The sequence below is a fragment of the Micropterus salmoides genome, unplaced genomic scaffold (genome assembly GCF_014851395.1).
Source record: "Micropterus salmoides isolate LMB-PRFRI ecotype aquatic unplaced genomic scaffold, ASM1485139v1 Ms_hic_scaffold_6, whole genome shotgun sequence".
NCBI classification, from domain to species: Eukaryota; Metazoa; Chordata; class Actinopteri; order Centrarchiformes; family Centrarchidae; genus Micropterus; species Micropterus salmoides.
The window spans coordinates 16,656,237-16,678,914 of record NW_024044348.1 but is presented as its reverse complement, the minus strand read 5'-3'; the positions used below and the strand labels follow the sequence as shown (position 1 = coordinate 16,678,914).

The following is a 22,678-nucleotide window of genomic DNA, read 5'->3' as shown; positions in this document are numbered from 1 at the left end:
GATGGAGATGAATTTGTGCAGAAGAAGAAGGGGATGAGCTGGTGTTGCAGCTGTTTGTTAAGGCTAGTTTGAAAAAATGTGTTTCAATGATCCAATATCTATTCTTAAAATCCCAAGATCAACCTTTTCTCAGAAAACGTGCCCAAGCTGGCTATATTAGCAGGCTTGAGTCATGACATTCCCGTAAAGCTGTGGCATGAATAAACAGTTAGTGTTTACAAACCGGCTGCAGTTTACAGGACTATCGTGACCTGAGATGGTAAGCCGACTGGGGCTATTTCATAACCAATCTAATGATTGCTTCTATGAGAGGGATAAAACTGATAAAAAGATGTTGTACGCTGATCTGAGCTCAAATTGTGTTGGCTAAAGAGATGTCAACTCTGGCTACGAGATGTCAAGCCGTGCAAATAGACTGAACGGTGTGTGGATTCTACTTTACTCAGTCTGCCCATGCCGGATAGCTAACAGCTGCCTGCATAAATATGATACAGACAGGCCATGTGTTGCTATAGGGGATAGCTAGCACACATTTTAATCTATGCATATTGAAAAATACATAAGTGGTGCAGGTCTTTTATTATTCTTGGTCAATTGTTTTGCACATTTACAACTTAAAAAATGTAGATGTGTCATATTTTTGTCGTTTTTCAGTTGGTAAAGACGACAAATCATTGGTCCACAGCTTTTAAACCAGAAAATGTGTTTGCTATTTACACAATTTATACATTCAAGGAAACAGCAGCGTTGTTTGCTTGTTTAATGTATATGAAAGTTAACTTGCTCGGATATATTGACACACCTTTGCAATGAATGCAATCCATGATAGCAACAATCAGGTAAAATCTGCGTGTTTCTTGACAGAAATTTGAACAACTGTCCTTTATTAAGCTGTGGCTTGAATACTTTGACAGTAGTTAGATTGGTGTGGAACTTTGCTTGCACTGCTTTTGCACTACATTGTTAACTAGTGTGACATTAAGATGTACAGTTAATGTGGACATTCATAATCTAGAATTTCTGATCAAAGCTTTCACTGACAGGAATATGCATTTTAGCATCTGCAGTGCATGTGTGAGTGAGACAGAGATGGGGTAATGGAGGGCTTTTGTTGGACACATGTTAGTTCTGCATTACAGAAGCTGTGACCTACTTTTCACAGTCTAACACACACACACGTGTGCGCACAGACATAGACACAGCCTCTGACAAAGGGACAGGAAAGCAGAGGTTAGGCATGCACTAAGCCTTGTTCTTAATAGATGCATTCCAGTGGATAGAGTTCAATGCTGCTGTGCTTTCAGCCTGCCTGTTGGTACAAGCAACTCCTGCACACACAGTCTCCTGCATGACTAACAATAAAGGGTAGAGCCTGATGCTTGTAGTATTTAAACACATATGTATACGAGTACGCTCAAGCACAGAGTCTTTCGTCACACTTCAAAAAGAAAGAGAAAAATAACCCACTACATTGGTTGTTTGGTTAAACAAGAAATACTGAGCTATCTGATGTTCCATTATTGTAATGATGTCATTCGCTGAGCTAAACAATTAACAAATATGCAATTCAAAATACATGTTTTCACATGTCACATGGTTGACACGACCATAAACTCCATTCCACAAAGCAAAAAATGAGGGGCCAATATTCCTTATATAGTAAAATTATGAACGCATGTATTCATAAGAATGCCCACACATACACACACCATAAAGTACCGCATACCATGTATTTTGATGCCAGCACAAACAGATAGACCACAAAAAAGCCAAAAAAACATATTTTTAAGAAACAAGTGCTTTAGTAATAGTGTTCCAATGAAAGCAGCTTTTAAAAGGACAGAGTCAAGTCATCAAGTCTGCTGGTTATAGTTTCAAAAAGATGTTATTAGTCAACATACCGATTCCATGGCTGTGGGAGAATGTCAGTGGGCTAAAATCCAACTAGAAAAACACCTGCTGCAGAGTCCAGAGAATCCTGAAAAACAAGAAGAAAACAAAACCAAGCATTAATTACTAGGACAGCACAGGTTTCACATTCCTTACAGATGGGTATTGGTGTGGATGCAGAGGGTCATGTTTCTCCTCCCAGTATCAGTTCCTCCATAATATGCTGGCATGCTGAGAAAGGCTGATGGAAGAACAGGATACAGAGGTATTAACATGAACTGAGGCATTTGGTCCTTTTCGTTCCCTCGACCCAACACTTGACATTCCAAATCTTGTCTTTATCCAAAATAACATAGCTCTGTATCACAGACCTGTGCTTTATCCTCTCCTGAATCATATGTACGGAGCCCACATCTCAATGTGAAGTAGGTATAGACAAATTATTGGTTTACCAATATTTTTGGTTTTAAACTTCCTTATAGGAATGCAGACAATCACAAGCTGTCTTTTTGTGACAGAGCATGAAAGCATGACAAATGGTACCAGCTGTAGATTGTGCACACAAAATAGATTCAACAACATTCGATTCAGCCATTAATAAACAGCCTGTATTTTGTCGTGTGTGGCAAAGAGATGGAGACACATTAATTTAGTAAAGCCAACAAGCCGAATAGCGTTGAACAACTGCTCAAAGCAGCAAGTTATATTTTTTTTTCACTTATGTTTAATGGACTGTAAAAGTAGCACATATACAGAGGACACCTCAAGTCAGTGAACTGAAAGTCAGTGACAGTCTCACAGCAATATTTAGCTAAGTTAGTTTACCTTATGTAACATAAGCCACTAGTCATAGCCAAATACCAAAGACTATAGCAGCAAATCAGTAGAAGATTTAGCTTGGTTGTCCCAAATACATTTCCATATCTGGTCCACAATAAGCAGCCAAATGGAGCAAAAGAAGCCCCTACCTAACCAGCTAAAGCCCAGCATCCCAGTCATGCTCATGTTCCTAACCTTCCTGGCTGGTCGCCCTCCCCCCAATCCCTTTCCAAGTATGAGGACAGGGGTTTATCTGGATTTTGGGGGGGGGGGGGGGGTATTTAACAGAGGACCAGTGTTGGGCTACACTGGTGACACTCCATTGATTATGGGACTCCCCATAAGTGTAATGAAGACTAACAGTCAGCAGCAGCATGATGTCAAGTCTTCCACTATTTAAAAAGACAGTACTTGTAGCACCAGAACTGCATATTGTGCAGATAAATGTGCAAGTGTTTATTTATTATTTGTAAGTGCTCATTTATATATCTGCTACAACATAATATCAAACAGGACCTGTGTGGAGGATTTTACAGGATAGAGTACAAAGGCAAGCAGGGTGGCAGGTGGGTACGTGGGACAGGATTAAGGCCAGACCTCACTGGGATGGCCTAAGTGGTAAGGAGGAGGATGGTTAGATGCGTATTTGTGTTTGTACTTGAGTGGAACCTGTGGGGTTTTCCCAGCGGGAAGCACAGGATTGACGGATTGTTATAATCCAGCTAGGGAACAGAACACTACCCTCCCAACAGAGTTTTGGAAACAGTATACAGACAATCCCCCTTGATGATCACCTACAAAAACAGACAAGAATTGTATTTAAAAAGCATGTCTACACTAATGAGCATAACACTGACAGCAAATCCAAAAACTTTAGGAAGACCAAGTTTAGTCTCCAAATTAGGGATAATAGATAGACAAGAAGGCATAAGCAGTAAGTCACGCCTTTATTACAAAGTTTCCATTTCTATCATTTCCTAACATAAAGACGTGCTAGCAAGCAAACCATGGGACAGTCAAGTATTACTGTACAATGAAAATGTTTACATTGACAGTAAAGGGAGTGACACAAGTGGAGCCGCTTTGAGTAAGAAAACTAATCACCTATTGTCTATTTCAGTGACAATTTCACAGGTGTACCAAGCCTCTTAAGAGTTGCTAATGGTTGAAAATTGCTTTTAAACTTTGATATGTTGTTATTACAGAGGATTGAGAAAGGTGGTGCTTATCCTTTAAGTTTTCCTCCTACAGGAGATCCGGACTGACATTTGTTTTCATTTTACTTTACAAAACCTTGTAAAAGTGTGTTGTATAGTTCCATACACTAAAAAAATACACATCAAGAGTCAATTGCAACAGGTTTTCGCAAGGTAAAACTTAAAGTGATTACTAAGTCTCCTACATCAGAATTGGGATGGCTGTGTCCCACCGTTTCTGTAACTTTACAAAACAAACAATACGTCATTTACGCTCACTTAACAGTGACTGGCCAGCTGTGCAGAGGTGACAAAGGAGGCAGGTCTGAACTTCTCCCTTAAGACCCTTTTTTCATTCCTTACATAACAATGTCTGCCACTTTCGTGTGTACAGCTAAGTGCAACACTATGAATACCTTCCAGGAGAGAATGTCTTAAAATGTCTGCAGTTATCCACATGAATGACTTTTCACTCTGCTTTCTAGTATGGACATTCAGAAGAGATCTAGTTGTTTTCAATCACAACCTGACTCTTATAGTTCCCCACCAATGTGATCCTTATATTTATTAAAATGGTAACAATTTCAGTGAAACATCCCGGTAGTAACACTTAAGTTTCTACCAAATGCTGTTGCATGCACACATTAATTGAACAAATTACTATGCCACTGTTAATGGTAGTACGTGTCAAACAGAACTCTGTTTAGGAAGAAATTTCCAACAAACCCAATATGTTTACAGGGCTGGAGTGGTTTCATACGGGATGGCATTGACAGGCTCTTTAGTAACGGTTGCTTCATAGCTAATTAGCTTCGACTAAGCTACACCATGAGAGAATGAGAGGGTGATACGTGTGTAGCACACACAAAACACTGCTGACAGGCCAAATTTACACAGAACATCAATTATATCCTCGATCAGATCAGTCATTAGAAAAGACAATAAAATGCATGCACAAGTCTGTCCACGCTGGCAGATATAATTCCAATATAATCTATATAAGCTATGTAATATTTGTGCAAAAGACTATTGCCGTAGAGCTGGTGAAAAGGTCAGAGACGAAGGGTCAATCCCTTGCCCAAAGTTGGGCTCCATTTGAGCAAGCCTTATGTCAAAGCGCTGTCTCCACCCTATGTGGAGCTGAGGCAAAAACATTCAGCATTGCCATGCCTAATTCTGCATCACCATCACATTATGTCTGGCCATTCAATTCTTTTGCATGTTTACTGGACATGTCCCTGTTTTCTAACAGCTGTAATATCAGCAGTGTGTTAAAGAACATTTTGCTGAGCCCATCACAGCATTGGAGGTGTTTGCTATTTATTGGTTTTTATTTATTGGTGAGAAACTGATAAGTTTGTAAGCCACAGGGCAGTGAGTTAGCACGTGTGTAGTCAACGGAGCTGCCTAACCAGCTCTTCAAAACACTGCTGTAAGTGAGAGCGCTGGTTTTAACAGTGACCTTCCACAAGAATCAGAGGGTGTCTTTGGTGCTTGCAGACATGATTGCAGATAAGGATAAATCTCTTCACTGGAGCTTAGAGAATGGCACAGCACTAGAGTGACTGAAGGATTTTGGTTGCAGCAAAGCAGGACCAATTGCTAATTAGTTTTGCTTACCTAACCGTTGTAATAGCGGTATCAACACTGCAAATGTCCTACTATTTTAACCTACTATGGTAGAGACCCCCGTGCGCGCCGATGTCTAGCATGCAAAGATTTGGTATCAGGCTTTTGAAATGAGGGGACACCCGGAGATGACTGGCAAAGGAAGACGTTAGATATTATGTAAAGGTGTAATTGGTATAATAGACGCATCAAATCCAGCTAACAAGGCTTCCTGGTGGGCCAAACAATAGAATAGAAGACTGCTGATTCCATGTGCAAGACCGGTGGTGACACATGGCGTTAGTATGTGTGCAGAAGAGGGAGAACTCCCCTGGGTACTGTGGGATTAAGGAGGAGACAGGAGCTCTAATGCTGCCTTCATGACACAGACATCTTTTGTCCTGCTTCTCTGTCATTTGGCATCTGATTACAGGAAGACCAAAACTGTACCAGAAGACAAACTGGTATCACAGCTGCTTCTATATAGGAAATGTGGACCATAACACAAACACGCCAGTGCCCCACAAGGCTATAGAGCATGTCTCTAGTCAGTCCCGTGTCTGGCTATCCTATCAGAGAACTGATCAGAGCCAGCTGAAAGGCGAGCTGGAACAACAGCACTGACCTCTGTCTGATTTCATAAAGCGTGTCACAGGGCTCGTACACATCATGCAGGGACATTCACACTCACACTGCAGTTTTTGCAGCACAGTAGATAATCTCAAACAAAATTCACAGTCTAGCTGAATTTTGTGGAGTTCATAGGCAGGACACAGTAAGCACAGATTTAGAAATATTGGCAGAGAATCTCAGCAAGAAAAAAAACAACTAACATGTAGTACAGTATGGCTTGATGAAATGAAGCATGTTTACCTAAAGCAGTCTGGTGATAAACATCTGCAATAATAAATTAGCTTACAGTTCTGTGGTATGCTGTCCAATTAATGGCAATGTAGTAAACTCAAGTACAATCACATCAATCAAAATTAGCCTATGGTTCTGCTCAGACCAACCATAGCCCTGTGTGACACAACAAAGCCTTTTTATTGATTTAAACGAGGCCATTCTGACAACGCAGAGGGGGTGCCAATGCAGATGGCTCCAGCAGAAAAACGAAGGGCCGTCAGGCATAAAAATAAAACATGGCTCACTTTTGTTGGAACTTTACCTGACGTCACTGGGCAATGTGCTGCTTTGACCAATCAAATAAGTGGATCCTCATGGTCGATTACTTACATGAACTCTCTATTTCTACCGTTTACCTCATAATCACTGCGATGAAAGATAGAAATAAATGTGTTCCTGAGCAGTAAAAGCTTTCCTCATTATGTTATAAACATCTATGCAGTGTCCGAAATGCAAACTCATGGATCTATATTCAAAATGGACTTCATGGTTTACATCTTATTATCTCACCTGTATCTGAAAATACAGCCTCCCATCAAAAAAATGAAATTTTTCAAAATTTGTCAAATTTGTCAGTTTAGACTGTTCAATTTCGCTGTGACAAACCTTATACTGTAAGACTGTATGTTAGCCTGATGGAGGGTACAGTGCCTATAGTATCTGGGGGGACTGGCTGTCACTAGAGATGTGATGGTGAGCCCACCCCTATATTGAGTCTGAGCACTAAACTAAATAAACAATAGGAAGCAACAGCAGCTCAATATACCAGCCTGGGTTCGGCCTGCAGTATGTCAAAGCATCAGATATCGGAGCTTATTGTAATATCTTCACTAATTAGATTCAGTCATCTGCTTCTCTATGCTCAAACACTGGAGGGGAAATCTGACACTGGAGGGTGTGGGGAGACAGCTGGGGGGAGGAGGAGGGGGCCAGGAGGAGGAGAGAGAAAAAGGAGATGCACACCACACCTCTCCCCTTCAAAAACATTTACATTATTGATAAAGCCTGGCTTCTACAGGGAGGGACCACAGAACACTGATCCTTCATATCTCCTGCATGAGCAACCAACACAGACAGACAGTCACACTAGAGCGAGATAAAGCATCGGCATTGTAGACGGCAATAAGAGGTAATAAAAAAGCAAATGCAGAGGAGAGGATGAGAAGGGTGAAAGTGGGAGCAGGGAGTTATGGAAAAAAACTGTCAAGATAACAAAGATAAAAAGGTGAGTCTGTCAGATGGCTGGGAGGGTGGATACCAACTTTACAACAAACCAGCTAAATAAAAGCCTGATATTAAATGAAGGGGTGTGTGCGCGCGGGGGGGGGGGGGGTGCAATGAGAAGACAGCAGCAGCAGTACTCGTGACACAGTTAGCGACAGTGCTCGTATGTTCGGCACAGCCATGGCGCGGTAAGCATAGCTCACTCGCTCACTTCCCCTTGCTATGAATCTTCTGCTGTTGTCAAGGTAACAAGCTCTCTGGACTGGGTAGAAAATCTTCACATTCAAAAGATGTCTTTTCAAATGCTGGCCTCAACTCGAAACGTGCATGTGTTCTCAATATACAGTCTGTGCACTGTATCGTCAGCTTGGCTGTGCAACTGAGGCAAACACTTTTCCATTTTCCACGGAATTTAAACATCCCCCAATAAATAACACTGGAAGCGGTTTCTCTGATGTCGCTGGGATGAACTTGAAGGACATCAATGACAATATAGTAGTTGGAACGTTCATAGTAGTGCTATTCAGAGGTGCTTCATTAGAATTAATCAATTAGCCTAAAATAATCCTAGGCCCCATCAACAGGTCAAAAGCTACACAAAAGTCTCTTGCCTATTTAGTAGATATCCTATCGAAGTAGGTGAAACACCGAAGGGATTGCACCCAGTTATCCATCACTGAGATTCATATAAACAAAAAGTTAAACTAAGTTGTGCACATATGTTATGACCAATTACAACTCCGGCTGGGACAAATATAGTGCAATTTTGCAAGATTTGTTGCATGTTAAGTCTGTTATGTTCTGACAAAGTCCAATTTAAAGATTATAAACTGAACTCTTAAAATGAATATGTAACATTATCACAGCTTAACAAATATACTCACAATGTGGAACACTAACATTCAATGTTCACAATAGGATGCTCAATACATATTAGCATGTAGCAGTACACATACTGTCATAGTTTAATACATATGATTGATATCTACACCACATGCAGAAATCCAGTGAAGCACCCAGCTCAATTATCAAATACAATGCAGGATAGAACTAACATTCACTGACAAGTGTTATCAGGTCCTCCAGCAAGAATCTATGGAAGAAAGGCACTTAATCCCAATCTATTCATTATTCTTTAAATATTTAAACCAAGCAATACTTGTTTACATAGGCTAATTGCATATTAGACACACAGCATAGTAGGCTAAGCAATGTCGTACATGCTACAGTGGCTTCAATCACAAGCAGCACAGCTTTTACTTTAGGTATTAAAAGTAAGAAAAAATAAATACTGCCCAAGCGTAGTGGCAAAATGACTGTTTGGTGGCTTCTATCCTATTTAGTCTATTCACACCTGGCATGTGACCTGACAGTGCTTGACCACATGGAAGTGTAAAGGCACCCATGATGCACGGAGCATGGATTGTGATCCGAAAGGCCAAACCACCCGTAGAGGTGGTCTGGGACACATGGTGACCGCAATGAAGTGTGCAAATGTAAATGTAAATGCGTTGTCAGTCTACATGCAATGACTACCTTGGCGTAAATATGTACCGTAGTATGTGTTCATGTTTTTGGTGAACGGCAAACTGAACGTGTCCGTTTGTGAACATCAACTGACACACTGTTGAGTTAAACTCAATATAAACTACTAAAATAACAGAAAGGAGTACACATTATGAAGAAAGACATCACAAGGAAACGATGGCAGGCCAAACTTTTACATCGGCACACCGCTGACGAGAGGAAAACAAATCACGGTGGAAAGTCGGCTCAGAAAGTTATTGCTGGACAGAGCAATAGGATCTCAATCGGCTCTAAATGTGGACACATAATACCAGGTATAAATGCAATCAGGTTAAAATCAGATCCAAATATATTCTGAATATGAAACACATTTTAACGCCAGGTGTAAATGGCCTCATACACCTCATTTTCATTCACTCCTAATTTCCAGCAGATACAGTTTTCTTATAGATTTCCCTTTTAGGACCATTATTTAATAATTTAAATCACTTTTTCTGTGGGACAACATCTACAAAAAGTTGGGGATCACTGTTTATTTGAATGTACAGCTTCTTTTCAATTCTTATTATATATATATATATATATATATATATATACACACACATTGTGCATGAACAGCGTCACTTGGCACAGTATTATTATAGCAGCAAGAGCCGGAACTGCTGCATAGACAAAACACAAGAATGCAGAGGGGGGCCAATCAAGAAGCCTGGCTTTGGAAGTTTTAGGTAATTGACTGTACAATCTCTAATCTTAAAGACAAGTAAGTTTTGTATTTGCCAAGTCACATCAGCAGCCTATAAGCTTTCAGTTCCACCCATTACAACCACACATTGTTTTATTTATCTTTTTTTAACCAATAATTGAATCAATTAGTCTATATCATTGTGTAATTGCCAAAAACAAAGACAATGCCGCAAATCACCAGAGACCAAGGTGATGCCTTCAAACTACTTATTCTGTCTGCCAGGCAGGCAGTCCAAAACCCAAAGGTATTCATCAGTTTACAATGATATAAAAAGGGGAGGAACGAACAAGTTTAGAAGCTGCAAATGTGTTTTTCTTTTTACATAACAAATCAATTTGAAAATAACCAATTGTCATAGATACATTTCCTGTCGACTGACTGCTCACACAACACACATTTATGCACTCGAGCTATTAAAAATTATAAAAGCAAAGTAAAAAAACAGTTATTCAATGCTAGTAGTCAGTGTCATATATTCCCATTTCAAACAGAACCTGCAACATGCCTGGCTTGATAAATACCTATGAAGTCCAAAACACACTTGCCTGTAAGATGAATGTCAAAACGGCCTCTCCTATTATTTTCTATATAAACGTACACATGCGTGTCAACAAGCATGGGTTGGCGAGGGTGGACGTAGAATATGCCACTATCCATTTTACAGCATAAACACTAGCTGATGCTCCAGAACAGCAGAAGTTCTTTTCAGACTCACTCTCTCCATAGGCACTTCCCTGCTCCTCTACATTGATTTCTTCTCTTGGCAGGTGATACGGAAAATAATTGGCCTATACCAGAGTAGAAGAGCATTCTTCTTTCCAGAACAGGCGGCCTAAATGACAAACCTTAATACTCTTTGGGTTGTCAAAGCACACCTTTCCATAGCTTTGGCCCATGAATACTAAATATTTTCAGGTAAGCACGCACACTTCACATCTCCCCTAAAGGGGCTTTCAGACCAAAAGCGAAGTGAGTGTTGTGGGCGGTATGTTTACATACAAAGTCAATGGAAAGACACGGAGAGCCGATATTTCCAGTCGTACGGTGTGGAGGGGGCGCTGCCAGCGACGCAAAGACCTTCGCGTGAGCTGAAAATGTTCAACTTGAGCGAACTGGACATTACTTGGAGAAAAGAAAGCGAGGAAGTTAAAGTACCTGGTTTCAGAAAATTGGTCTGTAACTTTATTCCAGCTATCGTTGTACTTTACTGTGAACAAGTTAGCTTAGCATAGCTCTGATTGATCCGAACTCCATTCAGAAAACATTTTAGTTTTTGTCATGTGGTCTTGCTAACAGACCTGACAAAGCATGAATTCATATGTTTAAAGAATTTACAGGCTTTGGGTTCATACAGCTGTAGTAATGACGAGTTGTGTTTATTCGCATTATGGCATTGTGTGTGAACACTTGGCAGTTGTCCAGCGATAAAACCCCTGTGAGGAAAGCGCTGTGAGGATTAAATTCGCGTTTGGTCTGAATACCGCATAACACAAACACATATAGGACACAATCCAGCATTCAGTCTGCTGTTGCAAAATAATACTATCCGGAAATATGGTCTCATGCTATGCAAATTAGCAAAGATACCATTTGTTTACCGTTTTTCTGAAAAGTATTCTTTTCTTGATTACAAATGGCTTTTCATCACTTGTACAGCTGTTGTTGGCTAGTTTCCCATAGCTAGTTCACAGCAACCAATATTTTCATCTCATCTTTCAGGGTTCCTTAATAATTAAAAAAAAATGAAGCATTCAGTTTTAAAAGTTTAAGAAATACATGATGTTGATATATTGATTGTGAGGTTGTGTGATTGTGATTTTTGGCATAATTGAGCAGCCCTAGTGTACATACAATAAATAAGAAAAACGCTCACATTCTCGCCTATACCTACTCTTGATTATCTATTAACCAATCATGATACTGCATTTTGAGCTCAGTACTGGGATGTGAAACTTCAGCATCTGGTTCTTAATTGCCAAATACGGGCAAAAGCCATAATAATACCTATGTATGGTTGATTATATATGAGTTGTAAAGTTTCATTCAATCATCTTACTATTTAATATTCAGTGTTTAACGATGGTGCAGCATGTGAAGGCAAGCAAGCCTGTTTTCTGACACTGATTCGATTTTCAAGCGAGAAAGCTTGTTCTGTCATTCAGCCTTACACACACACAACCTGAGTATTTCCACAGTTCTGCCATTTGTCATTTTCTGTTGCCATGGTTGCAGTGAAAGACAAGAGCTCTACGAATATTGGAAATGGAGGAGAAGCAGCACATGGTACATTATCGACATAAACACCCGCACATGCTCCAACACCACAGAACAAGTCGACTGTGTTAGTTTCTGAATGCCTGCAGCCATCCGTTCACCCACACAATTCTCAGCCAGTTAAAAAGTAGCCATTTAATAAATATCTCAAGCTGACACAGATCGTCTCTCCACACACACTAAATCACGTATTCAGCTACAAACCCTGCTCTCCAATTTAACATAGGAATGTGAAACTCAGATTTCTATCATAGCCCATATTCTGTGTTCTTCAAAATACAGCAACTCTCTTTACAATCTGCAGCCGACATCAGATCAGAATGATCATCAGACAGTATGGATCCACCCTGATATAGGGTAATTTCCACATTTAGCTGACATGTAGGCACGTGGACTAGCTAATATATTGGTAACAAACTGCTTGGCACAACTAACCATATGCGCACCATATGTATGACGCCACAGTCACCTTGACGAGGAGCCATTTCAGACCTTCCTTGTATTCTCCTGAGGTTGACTGTCAGTGCCCCTCTTCTCCCTTCTGATAGGCTTTAGCCACCCCCACCCCCCTGAGTTTCTCTCTGAGATTTCTCATTTCGTCCTCATTGGAAAGCTGTCTGAATGCCAGAGCAGGTTGAGCATGAATTAAAGCAGTGTGAAACTACTGCAAAGCATACAGAGTGGAGACATTGGTACAGCAGTCCGTAGTTATGCATGTACAGACAGGGGACAAATGCAAGGGAAAAACCTGTATAAAACTATCAAATGCAGATGTTTCCATGCGCCAGAACCCCAGACCTCACTGACTGGTTTGGTGAGTATGACGACGATGTGAATAAAATGCTATGGCCCTTACAGAATGCTCTACATAACCATAAGACCAAATTATATAATATAAAAGTTTTTCTTCAATACTCATATTCAGCGACTGTCTCGGATACTGTATGTCCTTTTGATATGTCTGGCCAAGTTAATTTTCCTTTCCATCTGTTGTACTCAGGTCTCTCTGCAAAAGAGGTGCTAAAGGTAGTATATATTAGGGCTGGGCGAAATGGATATAGACCATATCACATATATCGATATAGTTCAAATTTGCGCTGTGATCCTTGCTCCAAGCAAGCAACTGACCTGGCGCTCTCTGCGCTGCTCCCCGCGCCCCTCCTCTTTCATGCACAGAGGGGGGAGGGGCAGGAACAGACACTCTTTAACAAACATGGAGGAGACAACAACGTCTGCGGAGCGTGCGGAGGAGTAATTGGTTAGTAAAAGAAAAAGCAGTGGCTCAGTAATTTGGAGATGGTTCGGATTCAAAGTATCAGATGAGCAACAAAATCACGTTATATGTAAGGAGTGCCATAAACAAATTACAGCCAGGGGTGGAAGCACTTCAAATCTTTTTCACCACCTAAAACAGTGGCAAAAACTGCAATACAAAGAGTCTGTGAAACTGCGCGCTGCAGAAGCCCCAGCCGCAAGCCATCAACAACCCGAAAAAGCTCCAGCCCCGAAACAAAGCTCACTGCAAACTTCATTTACCCACAGTGTGCCTTATGAAAAGAAAAGTGACAAGTGGTGTACTATAACTAAAGCGGTGTCCTATCACATTGCTAAAGACATGGCCCCTGTTGCAACTGTGGAACAAGTCGGATTCAAAAACTACTGAAAACGATGGACCCGAGATATGAGCTTCCCAGTCGCAACTACTTTGCACGAGAAGCACTGCCACAAATGTACACTGAAGTCAGGCAGAGCCTTGCTGACTGGCTCGCTAACGTGACTCATTTTGCGTTGACCAGCGATATGTGGTCGAGCAGGACGTGTGAGCCTTACGTGAGCGTGACATTTCACTTCATTCAAGACTGGGAGATGAAAACAGCGTGTCTTCAAACAAGTTATTTCCCCCAGGATCACACCGGTGAGCATATAGCTGAGGCCCTGCAGGACGCAATTGCAAGCTGGAAACTCCAAGAAAAGCATCTGGTTGCTATAACAACCAACAACGGGAGCAACATCGTCAAAGCGGTTGAGCTGAACGAGTGGCTGAGGATGCAGTGCTTCGGTCACAGACTACACTTGGCTATTGGTGAGTGCAGTGTTGTAAGGAGTAGTCAGATGTTTTATTTTAAACAAAAACATATTAAAATGTTAGTTTTTCCTTATTTTAAAAGGTAAAGGTGAAGTAATTATGACTTGAAAATGCTGGTTAGCCTGTTGATATCATCAATGTAACATATTTAGCTATTTAGACTATATTTTTTTTCTCTGGATTGAAAGAGCAGACTGCAAAGTAACTAGAAACTAATGTTGATATGTAGGCCTAAACATTGAGAAGTTTTTAGTGGAGTAGAAATAAGAAGTAGCATTAAAAAATAGCATAAATACTAAGAACAACAACAAGAACGAAACATGAGTAAATGTACATACAGTATAGTCATCATTTATAAATTATACAAAAATAATAATACATACAAATCACTTACAGGATTACAATTCAGAAAATAAATGAATATAATATTTGATATTTATGATTAGGACAGGTGTTAATTAAAAAAATAAACTATGAAACGAGACAATAATATTAATGTAGAATATTTCTAAAGCTTAAAGTGAAACCAAGTGAGTCAAATTTCTTGCATAAGCACATATGTTTAATATTTTTTTATGATTTTGACAGGACATGGCATGAATGACAAGCGCTTCACCCGGGCCATTTCTCTGTGCAAGAGAATTGTAAGCTGTTTTTCATACAGCTGGAAGAAAAGGAGACATCTTGCTGAAGTCCAGATTCAGCTGGGTCTGCCAAGTCACCAACTCATAACAGGGTCTGCCACACGCTGGGGATCGAGGCAGCAGATGATAGAGAGAGTCCTGGAGCAGGAAGAAGCACTGGCCAAAGTCCTGTCTAATGACAAAAAGACCAGGCACCTTGTCCCTACCTGGCAGGACTTAGAGATCCTAGAAGCAGTCCAAAAGGTCCTGAAACCTCTCCAGGACTTTACCAATGCTTTGTCAGGTGAGGAGTACGTCACTCTATCATATGTGAAACCTGTGCAGCACTTTTTTAACGAAAGTCTCCTGGCATGTGAAGAGGGTGATAGCGAGCTTTGTAAAGCGATCAAGACCAGCACTGTTGAATACCTCAACAGCAAGTATTCTGACCCTGCCACTACTGACCTACTGGAGATGGCTTCATTTGTGGATCCACGGTTCAGGGCCACCTACATCCCAAGTGAAAAAGACGATGCATTGAAGCAGTCCTGGAGGTGGAGACGCTACTGGCTGATCAACCGCCTTACCTACGTGTGCCCACTGTGCCTGAGCCTGCAGATGGAGAAGCAGCAGTAGCACCAAAAGCTAAGACACTGGCAAGCTTCTTCAAGCAGCGCACAGCCACCACCACTGCACCAACCAAGAGGGGGGCTAGTGAAAATGAACTGTCAAGTTACTTGCAGTCAGAAAGTGTGGAGAGTGACACTGATCCCATCAAGTGGTGGAACGATCATGAAGTTGTCTTTCCAGCTCTGAGCCACCTAGCAAAAAAAAGTATATCTTGGTACCAGCTACCAGTTCACCCTCTGAACGTGTTTTTCAGCTGCAGTGGCAATATCGTGACCTGCCACAGAGCATCTCTGAAGCCGGATGCCGTTGACAGGCTGGTGTTACTCGCACAAAATCTTTAAAGGAGGAGGACATGCTTGCCTCTCTTCTAATGTCTACCTCAAGACAGCATTACTATTTATCAAAGTAAAAAAAAAGGGTGAAAATGTTTGAGTTGATAGTCTGTTTCTTGTGCAAATGGTTGAGACTGTTCAGATAAGAAATTGAGTTAACAAAAAGGAAAAGGTAATCTCAAGTTGATATTTAAGAGAAATGTTCTTAAACTGAGCACTTTATTTTGTTCTTTCTTTATATATAAATGCTGCCCTTACTAGGGTTTGTCATATTTTTATTCTTTTGTAATGTTTGTTATTCGCATCTGTGGATTTGTTAGAAAGGAGACAAAAATCTGTAATTTGATTTTAATAAGCCATTTATAGTTGTCTAACTAAAAACATGTTGATATTGTACTTTTCTCATATAAATATGCTTATTTCAGAAAAAATTGGCCTATTTCATTTTATAGGCTCTATTTATTTAAGATATTTTTTATTTAAATGTGCACCTTATGGAGCTTTGATTTCAAAAAAGGTACTCCTGTTGTTATACAGTATTTATGTTTACATTTTATTTTTATTTAAACAGCTGAGCTTTTATTTATGAACCAGGTGAAGAAACCTGTTTATAATTTTTCATTTGATTTTCCAACTGTTCACTGAAATTGCCGGTTTCAATAAAACTACTTGTGACATGTCATATTTGGCTTTGACTAAACATTTGCGGAATATATTTTATATTTTATATATATTTTAAAGGGAATATCTTGCAGAGGAACAGTGTTCATCCTTCCAAAAGAGTTCCACAGACTTGGCAAGGAGCACTCAAGTTGTTCTGGAGGCTCGTAGTGGCCCAACTCCACACTAAAACACCTCATATTGGTTTTTCCTTTTATTTATCCCTTATCTGTATATATGTTAACTCTCAGGAGTCAACAATCACACCCACGTGACGAGATCACATGAAATTTCCCTATTTTTAAACATTGGCCCTATTTCACATGACTAGCAGTCAAAATTGCGTCCAGCAAAGAGTACTTACTTTTGTTGTTGTTGTTGGCTCAGACTGTTATACGAGGTGTCTGACAACATCATGGAAAGGATCTAATAACTCCCGGTGACACCCTTAGTTTTCACAAGAAACTTCTCGCTCAAGGACAATTCTCACTCTGAAATCTCGTGAGAGGTGAGTTGTTGCAGGAAGATGACGAGAGAAAGGAGTTTGTTGTGTACATAAAGGGACTGCATCAATCTCCAACTCTGACTCATGTTTCCACTGTCGTCTTTCTGCAACAACTCACCTCTCATGAGATTTCAGAGCGAGAACTGCTTACAAAATACCGAAATTATCATTTAAGACAGTACAGCCCTCTAAAAATTGTCACTGACAATAAACATGCTATAAACCTGAGACTATGAGAGTATACTTAAGCTCCTACTATGAACACTGATTGCCAATGATATACCATGAACATACACACGAGAGAGTATTAATGTTATTTTTCTCTCTCACAAAAATCACACTAGGGTTTGCTGCAGAGGGCTTTGATCTCACAGATGAAAAGCAGTTCAACTTTCTCTACTTCCTTCTGTGTGAGGTATGGCTGCAACCGTGTGCACACTAGGCCAGAAAAATATATTCCTTTTACACAATGACACCAGAAGCGCAGTGACAGTATTACGACACAGGGCAGAATATTACATGATGCAGTTGGTTTGCGAGTACACAGAGACCATGTATGTTTTGGTTCAGCAGAATGTCCCCCGTCACATGACACATACAACTTTCTACCTATTTTCTTCCTGGTTGCGTCTATGGAAAGTTATTTTGTTTAAATAAAATAAACAAGAGAAAGTAAGCTTGCTGCTTTAAGCATTAAAAAACATGAACTGGTACATACTGATGCATGGCACAACTGTAGAAGTAAGCGTATCTGTTCATGAGATGGACAACGGACTGACAAAAAAGCACCAGACAAAAAAAAAAAAAAAAAAAAGATGTGTGAATTGACCTTTCTGGCTGAGTGATAGTAACCTGCCTCTAGATACCTTACACACAGAAGAATGATTTCAATCAGTTCCACACAGTCAGGCATACAGATTCTATTTTAAAAAAAAAAAAAAAAAAAAAAGAGTGCTGGTATCATATCGGCACGCCACACTCATATTGACCAACACCGTAACATAAGCCACCTGAATCATCCGGCAGAGAAAAACTGCATGTTTACTATAAATGTACATTTGGGACAAAAGATGAGGCACTTCAAGTAAATTATCCTGCATTACTTTACACAAAATGCTGCAGACTAAAAGCGGAAAAACAGCAAGGCTGTCTGTGCGTGCGCATAGTTTACTATGATTTTTGTCAAAGAAGGGAAGAAGGCAAACAGTTAGGTCCAACGCCCTTAGCTTCCTGCAAGCACTGCTTCCTGAGGAACCCGGGCTACTGCATAGAGGTGGAGATGGGGGAGGAGACTACCAGAGTGTGAGGGGAAACGAGCGTGTGGGGATGCAGTATAAGCGTACTGCTGGGCTCTGAGATGCAAAGATGGGAAGGAAAAGGTGGCAGAGAGAGAAGGTGGAAGCAGATAAGGAAAGAGAACAGAGGTGTTGGAGGGGGGTGGAAAAAGAGAAGAGGACACAGAGAGCTGAGCCAAGTGTGTGAGAGAGCAGCATAACAGTGCACCACAGGGCTGAGTTCAGCAGACAATCTTCTGTCCAAGAATCACAGAGGGTGAGATGATGAAATTTGACAGATATGTTGCACATGAGTACAATGAGCCTGTGTGTGCAAAACAGCTATGTGGAGAGTTTGTATATCTGCATAACCACACCTACATAAATCAATGTCAACATGATTGAGGGAAAGTCTTCGGGACTGGCACGGCAAAGGAAAAGTCCAAGGAGCAATTGACCCTTTGCTAAGCCACACCCCCTTAGTTACTGTTGCTAAGTCTGACAAATTGTCGAACCTGTCAGACTTTTATTGACGGCACTGCCACTGTCTGTAACTGCATTCCTTGGAGAAATATTGTCTAATTTTTAGGAAAAAAGTGATCTCAGAAAGAAGCAGACAGTTATGCAGTTTCATTGTACATTTGAAGGTTGAATTCAGGCTGTCAATCTGACGTGAAAAAAATACAACCGAAACTAAAGCCTACCGACCACCACCATATTACCTGACTATTGAGAAAGAGGACAACGAAATTAAGGATTAACACTGTTCCTGTAAAGCTGGGTAGGTCTCTGTTCACTATTACTATCATTAAAAAGCAGAACAGTAGGGCTTTATTACGTTACATTCAGTAGTAATTTAGCTGGCGTTAGCTAACTAACATTACATTAGGAACAATCCACAGCCTAATGTTACATTTTTCTGGATTTGTTTTATGTTTTGTAAAGGGAAGAAATCATACCCATACTTCTCCTTTCAACCTCTTTGGGTATCTACTGTAACTATTACAAGTGACCCAGGAACAGTGTTTCACCATATCATATCTTATCTTAAAATACAGCACAAAAAGCTAGAACATGACTCCTTTTGCATACGAGTCAACAGAGTGCAGCCTTGAAAGTGTTGGACCTCTGTTAGAGTGAGTCCTAACGTGGATTAGCGAATGGTCAATTGACTTTACTACTTTTTATTTTGAAGGACCCAAAACTCCATTGCTCCATCAACCAACCACTCCAAATTTAGCCCATTATTACTAAATAATTAAACAGGGAAAACATTAATAATGGAACTGCTGTAGCTTTAAATAGATTTAAATTTTAAACCCATCTGCAAACGAAATGTTCGACGGTGGTGCTGCATGGCCCACAAAAACAGACGCTACTAGGCAGATCAAAACCTAGGGACACTTAATAAGGTATGAACCAGAACATGGCCTCTTACAAATACGGTGTGAAATTAAATGCTTAAAGCTTACAGGATCTGTGTTTTTCCATTATTTAGACCATTTAATGCTGGGGCTCCAACATCCAAGATTTGAGAGTCGGCTACGAAAAAGGAGGCCATTTTAATCCAGGAAATCATTCAACTTCTGATACTGTAACACCACTACCTGTTTGTTACCTGTCTTCCAGGTATGATTTTGTGACACCACAGAACATGGATGTAATACTTCCAAAAGTCACCCCCTGCACAACTGCCCACCCATGTGGAAGACCTCTCAAAAAGAATCTAACTAATGTAAAGCTCAAGGAAAATTCTCTACAAGACTCTGCTATGCTGTGAGAAAGATAAATTTAAGAAAATGTACCACAAAGATAGAAAATTTAATTCAACACAAAAATATGTTATGCTTCAGGTAAACACCCAGCAGCAACAAAATATTCCATTTGCAGTCCATTTGAACAAACTTTGGTATGATATTTTAACTGCTAACTTTTTTCTGTACATTCAAACAGGCTATGCAGTGATTGTGGCTGAGATCTGGCTTTGCATAAGTAATGAGGAAGAATAAAAGACTGTCCTACATCCACGCCAGAGATTACACTGCTGGCTGCTGTTTCTATAAAAAGATTCACTGCAGGGAGTATGAGTGACACAGGCACACACACACACGCAACCACACACACCCTCACAAACGCACAGATGGGCACAAAAACAAGGCGGTATATTTATAGGGAAGAAGGTTCTAGTATCAAAAGAACTTAAAAGATCAGTGTCTAGTTCACTCTAGTCGCCCAATCACAGATCTGTGACTATTCCAAGCCTTGGCAGACAAACACAGTGAAATGCTGGGAAGATTATTGGTAGCTCCAGGCCAACTTAAAATGTCTTCCATATTTCCTGTTCTCCTGTTTTCCATTTCTCATTTAGACTGCTTCCTTTCTGGGCAAAACAAACTGTCTTCACAACGTGTGACGCAGGAATACAATGTGGATGTACATGGCTCGATACAAGGGCCAAACACATACTGGTCTGCAGCTTTAAGTACTCTGTGTTGCCACATATTCAGGAGGGAAAGTCCCTGTGCAGGCTGACTGAATACGATGTGATTTTCCACTCCCTACTCACTGCTCTAGTTAAGAAACAATAGCTAAGTCTTATATATGCACCAAAAAAAAAAAAAAAAAAAAAAAAAAAAAAAAAAAAAGGGAGTCAAGACATTTGATTTATTTTCATCTTCTGTGACTTTGTAAGAGTATTCTTATGACTGTTTTTCTATTTCCAGTTAGCTGCATCAGAAAATTCAACACTTTTGTTATCACATTAGCGGTACTGAATATTGCAAATGTGTGTGAAATACACTGATTGCAGATAAAATATACACAGATATATGCAACATCTTTACTCATCCTCTACTTGTGTTAAAGATCCTCAATTCCCAAATGATGAGAATTTTAAGTCAGCTAGTTGTTCAAACGCAATATATTCTTTACAGACTTAAGAGCAACTCTGAAAGATGAACAAGTAACATTCAGATCTACAATCAACTGATCTGTTTGACAAATGGGATTATCTCATCATGACTCACATTTTACTGTAAAAGTAAGAGGAGCTTCCAACTGTATTCACAAAGTAATTTTGACTACTTGCACATGTAAACCTTCAAGCTTCTTCAACCGTCTAGATCTTCTTTAATCTCTTAGTGGTGGCCTTCCACCCACACTGTTCATGACCCAGCGCATACTACCGATCATAAATCAACAAAAAACACAGTTAAAACACACAAAAAAAGAACCATTTATCTACATTGCCTACTTAATCATAGAAGAAGCACAAAAAGCAAGCACTGATTATCAAATCAACAAAATCTAAACATGTCAGCAAAATCAGGCAGGCATTTTGGTCATAATTGTGCAGCCCTATATCAAAACACACAAAAAAACAATATTATAGATTCAAAGACGTGTTTCTCTATTTATTTCCCCCTCTCTTTACCAGAAGATGGCCAAGATGCTAGTTTGCAAGTTTAGCAACCATCAATCAAGTTTCTATTACTATGGTGTTTCAGTGTAGACAGCACATGGGGTGGCTTATTTAGCCAATTACGATGCCTGCTCAAAGTCGTGATGTCTGTCAGGCTCTCCTCCAACGGGAGACCGCCTGAGAATACCAGATGCTGTAAGATGGAGAGGTGCCGGTTCACATCCTGAGCAATGCCGAAGATGCCCTTGAGCAAGGCCCTAAACCCCCTAACTGCCCCGGGCGCCAACTACATGGCAGCCCCCTCGTTCTGACATGTCTCCCTATGTTAATGTGTATAATAACAACAACAGAGTGTAAAAACTGAATTTCCCCTAGAGTAGCCAAAATACTGCACATCTGTGTGTAATACTATGAGACAGTATTTTAGGGCTGAAACGATTCATCGATTAATGAAATGCATAGACGCAAATTCTTTGCATCGATGCTTCATTTAATCCATATAACTATACAGCACAGTGTTTCGCAGGGACATTTATTACGGTCGCACATTGCGCTTACGCTGTGAACAGGACGTGATTATATTGGAGCTGTTTGCAAAGTGGAGGAAGAGAGAGAAAATAGCGAGGGACAAAGAAGAAACTGTCCAAAGTATGGGATTATTTCAAGCTAAAGAAAACTCTCTAATGTTACCGTCTGTCCACCGTAAAATGAAACTTATGTCGCCTCAGCAACAGCACAACGGCACCTGATCAGAAAGCACCGGTGTTCTGCCATAGACAAGGTAACAGTAACTTTAGCATTTAACTGAAATCCTGATTGATTGTTGAGTTGAAGGCTAGCCAAAGTAAGCCGCAGTCCTCAGCTGAAAATGTACACATGCATTTGTTCTTCTCCTTTTTGGGCCGTGAGTTGTAACCTCACAGTCATGAGTTAACTGGGTGTCGGAGAGTTGCAC

The 22,678-nt window shown here is 40.3% G+C and overlaps 1 protein-coding gene across 1 annotated transcript in view; it reads right to left on the bottom strand.

The window, feature by feature from the left end:
- The window catches only part of ankrd11 (ankyrin repeat domain 11), a 123,204-nt gene that overhangs the window by 87,763 nt on the left and 12,763 nt on the right, over window positions 1-22,678 (bottom strand). The window contains 1 exon segment of the mRNA XM_038702048.1: window positions 1,902-1,978. The gene's annotated coding sequence lies outside the window, so the exon portion shown is untranslated.